At 43.4% G+C, this 8,153-nt stretch overlaps 1 protein-coding gene across 1 annotated transcript in view; it reads right to left on the minus strand.

Annotated features, from left to right (window-relative positions):
• snx29 (sorting nexin 29) overlaps positions 1–8,153 on the minus strand; it is a 185,863-nt gene that overhangs the window by 56,338 nt on the left and 121,372 nt on the right. The gene's annotated exons all lie outside the window — the stretch shown is intronic.

Genomic DNA, 8,153 nt, shown 5'->3' on the forward strand with positions numbered 1-8,153 from the left:
TCACTGAGGTTAAAAAAAAAAAATTAAACAAACAGTGTTTATAAAGACACGATCAAGAAAAAGGACATCTGGGATGCAATCAGTGGTGAAGTGTTTTTGGTATTATTATTAACCGAGACATCCATTTTGGCAGACACAGCTGGAGCGTGCACGGCACAGCTATTTACAGAACTGTGTGGATGCTCACATATTTTTTTTTTTATAGTTACAGTTTTTGGTGTGCAAGGCCCTTAGGTCTACAGCCACATTAGTGGCTCTGTGAGGCTGTACTGTGCTGAAGTGTTTTGAGCTAAATGCTAAGGTTAGCATGCAAACATGTCTGCAATGACAATTCTAACATCCTGATGATTAGCAGGTGTAGTGTTGACAATGTTCGCCATCTTAGTTTGGCATGTCATTTGCGCTTACATAAAGTACTGCTGAGGCTGTTGGGAATGTCAATAATTGTGATATTACGTGGTCATAAACCAAAGCATTGGACACATTTTAATTCTGACCAGATAAAAGCATGAAATGAAAAGTTAGTATCAAAATTAGAACAATTGATCCTGAGGGAGAATGTCTGTCCCAAATTTCACCGCAATCCATTCAAACAGCTGTAAAGACATTTAAAAAAAAAAAAGTCAACCACATGGTGGCGCTAGAGTTAAAAAGGATCACCAAAGTCAGTAAAATACATAATCTGGGAGAATGTCTGTACAAAAAAATTCTGTGCCAATCGATCAAGTAGATGGTAAGATATTTCACTGGACAAGTGTTAACACTTTCCTGGTGATGGCGCCAAGTAAAACGTCAGAGGATCCCAAAAGTAGGGATGGGGATCGTTCATTTTTATTAATATTGATATTATTTTCGAGACTGCTTAACCATCCTAGTCTTTATCGATACCATTATCGATACTTTGCTATTATTTCGTGGAAAGACAAGATTAGAAAGTCTTAATCTTAACAGAACTCCTCTTCACTAAATACGACCTTTGTTTCATCTGCAATGACGGACCAGCCTTCCATTGGTTGACAAGACGTAAACAAGCTTTTGATTTGTCAGAATGGTCTCCCTGAGCAAAGCAAGATGGCAGGTAGCATAAAAGCTAGCGGCGATAAACGACCGGAAATTCATAAGTTATAGACATAAAGCGTATCAATCCTTGGATGTAACAGTTTGGATTTATTGCAGAAAAACAATGCAGTTTTTTTGTCGACTACGACAAGCTCGGGTTCACAGGGTTAACGAGTAGATTAAGCGGCCCACAGAGCGGTGCTCTCGGTAGCCAGTCCGACTAAGTTTTGAATTATTTGCTGTGGGGAGGCTAGTGTTTACCTACGGTCTTTACGCACACACTGTGATCGTAAATAATTTTTCCGGTTCGTGCACGTATCTATTTTAAGACATAACTATGTACAATCCACTAGTCTCAATAAGCTCAAACCTTAACAATTTTCGGGTTTTGAGAAATTTGGAACTGGGTCCTTAAAAGGACAATTCCGGCGTAAAATGAACCTAGGGGTTAATAACATGTGTACCGAGTCAAAGGTTCTCTGGGAGCCGTTTTTATGCTAATCAAATGTGTCTCTAGCTTGAAACTAGCTACCGCAAACCGATGTTTAGCTGTTAGAGCTAGCTTTCGGGGCACAGGGTAAATCTCTATTTCTACACCACTAACAAGGCTCAAAATAGCACCACACTTCCACGGTAGCATAATGAGGGTCCCTACATGTAAACCGAAGCATTGATAACTTTGTAAGTGTACAGACAGTTTATTACAAAGACAGATTATAAAGACATTAGCGTTAATGTTTATATGCGGTCGCCATCTTGGATAACAGTCATGACCAATCGAACGACGAACGCCGTCCATGAACTACGTTACTGGTTAGTTACTGGTTGCACGGCGTTCGTCGTCCAGAGAACGTTCGACTCGGCACATTAACCCCTAGGTTCATTTTGCGCCGGAACAGAACTTAATAGAACCGGGTCTCAAGACCCATCCCTACCCAAAAGTACTCAGGATTCATCCTGTGGGCACCATGGATGTCCGTACCAACTGTTATGGCAATCCATCCAACAGATGCTAAAATATTTCAGTCTGGAGCACAGACCAACCGACTCCTGTTGCCTTCTCTAGATCCAAATACCTCTCCTTTAATTCTTAGCTCTCTTTCAAAGTCCTCATTTTTTCTGTATACGAGTTTAAATGGCTTATTGCACGCTCCACACACCCACAGATCCTGATAACATACAACTAGCCAGCCCCTCATTTCTTAAAAAAAAAAAGTTCCTCATCAGCTCCTGACTGCTGCTTTTTTGAGACCACAATGCCAGCCTAAAATACACAGGTAATGAAAACACAGGCACTGCTGCACACACCAAACGAGTCCTTGTGTTCGTTGACGGCGTGCAAAGGACGCTTCTTTCCCTCCGCTCATGATAGCCTCTATTGTTGGTGTTGTGTGGGAGGGAGACACTGATTTGCCGCGGCCGGTATAATTCTCTCATTATGAGTTTAGGAGGGGGGGGAAAGAGACACACGGAGGGATGGAGCGATGGAGGCCCAAAGGCACGGCGTGCCGCAACGAGCAAAAGCCTGACTGATAATGGAGCAAATCCATCAGTCTCTCGCTCTCCATCTCTGTCGGTCTTAAGATGGAAGTCATTTCAGAAAGCTTGAAGAGGAAAGTGGCTCTGAAAAAAATTGCAAAGAGGGTAAATGGACTACAAGCAGTTATAGCGCCACCAAAAAAGCTTTGCAGTCTGGCAGAGGGAGGGAGACGGAAAGGGAGGCTGAAAAAGAAGGGCAGAGAGAAGGAGGGATGACGCAGGGGAGTCAAAGGGGAAAAAAAAAAAGCAAGAAGCAGACATTAAGGGACACACGATGTGAGAGGTGGTGAGATCAGCCTTTCCTCCTCTCTGGGTGAGTTTAGCAGCAGCAGCAGCAGCAGCATAGAGACATTAGCGTGCTGCTTTTCAACCACAAGGTTGCTGTGACCTAACTTAGGCTCCAGCTTCTAAAATCCCATTCACTCTCCGAGCCTCCCGAAACCCTCCCTAGATTTGGCTATGGCTCATTGCTCTCATCATTGGTTCAATGTTGCTAGCATGTGTGTGTGTGTGTGTGAGTGTGAGACAGTGCGAGAAAGGGAAAATCACTGAGAAAAATAAGCCTATGCACCCGCCGCTTGAGGGGAATTTTAAGCAAGCCCTGCCCTCTCCTCATGATACTCTCCGGTCTTTAAGACTTTTGGCTCGGTGTTCGATCAACACAACAACCTCACCTTAACAACAAGGACTCTGGTAACCTTGGCCATCCATTAGCCTGTCTAAGAACAAAAAGCTTTTTTCCATGGGGAGCCATTAGACGAATATAGCTCTGAACAGAGAAGTATCCAATACACCAGATGGGCTGCGCTTTGTTCCAGCTCCAGGGCTGGACAGCAGTCCCGCAGACCGTTATTGAGAGGGAGAAATTAGGCTAAATCGGTGCAACACATGGAAAATGTTCAGGTTCGATGCAGGGGAGTCGATCCAAGAAAGCCAAACTGCAGGTGGACACTGATTATTGCCCAAAGCATGACCGATATCTGCACACTCAATGTGTTCAACATACTTCTACCCAAGCTGTTATCATATTTAATTCATTTGAAGTGTGGGATTTCCTCAGGTAAAAACATTACTAACTCTCATTAATTGTTTATAGGTAATTTGAAAGTTGGAGAGGAGTCCCAATTGGTGCCTCTTATGTATTACCATTACATTGAAATCACAGCGTTGGGCATCCCATTTTCTGAAAAATAAATAGCTGGCAAACTTCCTCATTTAACAACACTCCCTGCAGCTCTGACGGTATTTCCCAGCAGTCTGGATGATTTGATGGAAATTACATATAACCCTGCTCTTTTTGGAAAACAAAATATTAATCTTATTTTGTATAGAAATATAAAATATTGGAATGAAACATCAATATATACCAATATAACTAATAATAAATATTTTAAAGTGTTCATATTATGCCCATTTTCAGGTTCATAATTGTATTTAGAGGTTGTACCAGAATAGGTTTACATGGTTTAATTTTCAGAAAACACCATATATTTGTTGTACTGCACATTGCTCCAGCTCCTCTTTTCACCCTGTGTGTTGAGCTCTCTGTTTTAGCTACAGAGTGAGACATCTCACTTCTATCTATCTATCTATCTTCGTTGGGAGTCGCACATGCGCAGTAGCTAGGTAAGGACTACTAGCCAGTCAGAAGCAGAGTATGAGGTAGAGCATTATAACGTGTGTTACAAAGTGACCAGGTTGGTCTCTGAAGTAAAGGCTGGACTACAATAGAGCTGTTTGGAGCAGTTTGTGAACAGTGTTTTCTGTTGGAGATGGTAAGTCCCTTTGGGGTGGACTTTGGACAATTAATTTTGATTCACAAAGTGAGCCAGAAGATATGAAATTTTATTTTGGTTAGAAAAAAAGAGGCACAAATGGAGAAAGGCATTCATTTAAAAATGTATTTAACAATTCTGGAAATGACCAAAATGATGACGTCGATTAAAAAAAAAGTATTTAATTGCTGGGAAGATGAATAAAACTGGGCTGTCTAAGCAGTATAAAGAGGCAAATACTTTTTAAAACATTTGAGGCGAGAAGTAGGCAATACAGTAACAAAATCTTGGTTTATATTTGATCACCACTGCTAGTTTTACAGTTTAATCTGAGTTTGAGAAAGAGAGGGGCAGATCTCTCTCTCCCCCTCCCCTCCCTCTCTCTCTCTCTCTCTCTCTCTCTCTCTCTCTCGCGATCCGCCTCTATACTTTTCTGTGTCCTTATGCAGAAGTACAATCTGTAGTTCCAGCAGCCCCCGATCCAGCCGAAAAGCTGGCGGATTTGAGCTGGGAGATGAGCTTGGAGATCTGGGTGCTGGCAATACAGAGGGAAGTTTACTATCATTCATTCACACGTACTACCCACATTGTTATGGTAGAAAGCTGGTTGAAAATCGGCAAAGTATCCCTTTAAATTTCCCTGAGATCAGAGGGTCTTTACTTTCAGAAAAACCTGATGCTTACCTCCATTACTCAAATGTAACGGTAATACATGAGAGGCACAAACTGGGGCTAGTTGACCTGTAATGAATCCACCATTACGATGCACCCACCTGCAAGTCCTCCTGCATGAACAAGCTCCCAAACTGCAGGGAACAAGTCACTTTCCCCAACACTGTGCTACAATTTTAAAGCCAGCTGCCTTCCACATGAGCATTTCACCACCACCGATGCCAGAAATGTAATCACGTGTTGAGAAAAGCCCATATACATATATTCATCAGAGTGTCTGCTTTTCAATAAAGAACACTGAACACTCCGTGCAAGTGGGTCTCGAAGACCTTAAGTGGCAGGAACGAGAGGGATTAAAACAATGCAACTCATTTGTCATTGTCATGGTTTTTGTCCTGTCCGGATGATGGAGATACAGTAATTTCACACAAAAAAAGGTGTCACACAGCTCTCAGCTTGAGCCCCGAGTTGTGAATTTACATCTATTATGTATACGGTGAGCCGGGCTGAGCTCGGTAGGCAGCAGTCCTGACTATCAGTTAGGGCTGAGGAAGTGTCAACTGTCTCTTCCCGGCGTCCCGTACGGTTTTCCCTGAATAACGTTACAGCTGTACCTCCTGGCAGACAGCAGCACAGTGTGTGTATCTGTACTGTATGTGTGTATTCTACACAGTGTGTGTGTGTGCGCACCACTATATCCATGTGTGTCAGTGTCACAGTCTGTCTGTGTGTGTTTCACTGTCTGTCTCACAAAGTCGAACCCTGGGACTGTGCATGTGTGTGTGTCGGTGCGTGTCAGTATTTCTGTCTCACTGGGGGTCGGGTAACACCTTGTTAACGTGACAGACACAGTGAAACAGTCACCGAGGGAATGAGCCGCCGTTGTCTACTTTGCTCGATAACTTGACAGAAACAGTTTGTTGAGTCGCTGTCGAGTTCAGTTCCCAACGCACCTTTCTTAGATGGGTGCCTGGCACAACTGGAGCAGTGCTTTTATAAAATGGCGTAAATGCTATTAGTTCTGTTAAGACTTGATCACAAGTTAGAAGTGGCACAAACTGTGGTGGGAAAGGCCAACACAGCTATGGCCGTGGTTACACTTTTCTTTTCAATGCAACTTTTGTCATCCGATCATGCCAGGACGCGCTTACTGTCAAGTCTTAGTCTACATCCACCACGTTCCACCTCCGGGATTGCTCCGTTGCCGCTGGAAATTCCGCCAGATGTCCCTCTTTTTGGCCAGATGTCCGTTACCTTCCTCTTTCTTTGTGTTGCCATTCTAAACCCCGGTGGATTTATGAGGACTTTGGTTAACTGCTCCTCAGATCTCTGCAGGGTAAATCCAGACAGGTAGCTACACTATCTGTCCAATCTGAGTTTTCCTCACGACAAGAACAACTTTTTCCAGCAAAACAAGTCCCTTCCCGAGGCTATTTTGCAGCGGCCCCGTGGCTCTGCCCAGTGAAGGCTGTGATTTGTTTGAAGAAATGCCAATAAATTAAGCAGGTTTTTCTCCCATCCCGGAATGCTGTGTGGACTAGCCAGACCCTCCTCCGCGGCACTGTGGAGTAAGGTCTGTCAAAGCGAGACTAGCCAAGTCTGTACGCGCCGAGATCCGAACTTGCTGGCATTGGGAACTGATCAGCCAGAGTACATGCCGAGGTGGCCTGGCTCGCATTGAGTTTCGATCTTAGTGAGGTGTGGACAGCATGTGGGCACAGCCTAGACAATTTGTCAAACGTGGGTCTTGCGTTATGTTCCCGTCACACTGGAGTTTCTCTTCAGACGCTGAGCAAAGGGAAGAGGTTCAAAGATGGAGGAAAACCGGGGCTGGGGAACAGCTGAGAGCTGCTGTCTTATAGCATTATGGTCACTATTATAGTTGCGTAAATCACTCGTCTTCGCAGCTCTCTCCTCAACAAAGTGTGTATATAAAGCGGAAATACATCAGATCAAGCAGGTCCCATTGAAGTGTCCAGTGTGGACACACATGCGGACACACCGTGACGAGTTCCGATCTGGCGCATACAATCACAAAAGTCGCATCAAAAAGTGTGTAACCACGGTCTATGTTGGAAGGTTGACAGCACAAAAAAGGGACTGCCACTTTAAACTTCTTCTTTTACGATGAAAAAAAGAGCAGTGGAAAAGTATCTTCTGTTTTTGGCACTTGGCATCGTTTTCTAGACAAGCCGTTTCCGAGCCTAACAGTGTTCTGTTCCCATGATAGGCATATATTTGAGCCAGTCTTTGGAAAACAAGATTAGTAGTCTACAGCCACTTAATTCAATGGTTTATGAGATCATTTACTTACAGGACCACCAAGATCATTGTCCTTGGTTACTTTTCTAGTTTTTGTTTTTAGGATTAGCAACAGAGCACCAGAATCCACGTCTGCTCACCGTGCCGCCATAACCGGAAGTCCAACCAAGACCACTGTCGCAGTAAACAATCTACTACATGTTGTGATATTTCCCTGGATAAGTGAAAACGATGACCTGATTAGGACAATAACGGACGTCTGCACCCAATTACATCAAATAGATGTTAACACACTGCCATTCCTTTGAGCCGCACAGCCAGCATGGCTAAAAACAGATTTGACCCTTTCCAGCAAAGTGTTCTGTTTGACCACTTGAGCAGCTGAGTGGGGAAAAAAAAGGCGCCTGAGAGCAACAATGCTATTGAACACTAATGATGAGGTATTAATGCAAACTTGAATGTTTGCTCATTAGTTCCCTCGCTCCTTGGCTTAATGAACTTGTAACTCCATCCCTCTATTGTTGGGTTTAACTCCAACAAATTGATCACAAAAACCTCTCTCTGGTACTCTGTGATTGTTTGCATCAGCTTCTATGTCCTCAGGCTAACATCTTCCCCACATATACCAAAAGCAAGTAATAGTGGTGTAATGGACCATAGTTGATCAACACTCATGATTATTAACCATAATAAAAGTGTGAAACAATGTTTTACGGTCGCTGTTACTTAAAGTAGGCTGAGAAATCTCTATGGAGGGTTGCCATGAAAAGATAAAGGCAACGCAATTTTCTGTTAACGTGAACGGGGCCTGTTAAAATCATTTGATAGTCATGGCTACTAAAGAAG

This window comes from Perca flavescens, chromosome 21 (genome assembly GCF_004354835.1).
Source record: "Perca flavescens isolate YP-PL-M2 chromosome 21, PFLA_1.0, whole genome shotgun sequence".
Taxonomy (NCBI): Eukaryota; Metazoa; Chordata; class Actinopteri; order Perciformes; family Percidae; genus Perca; species Perca flavescens.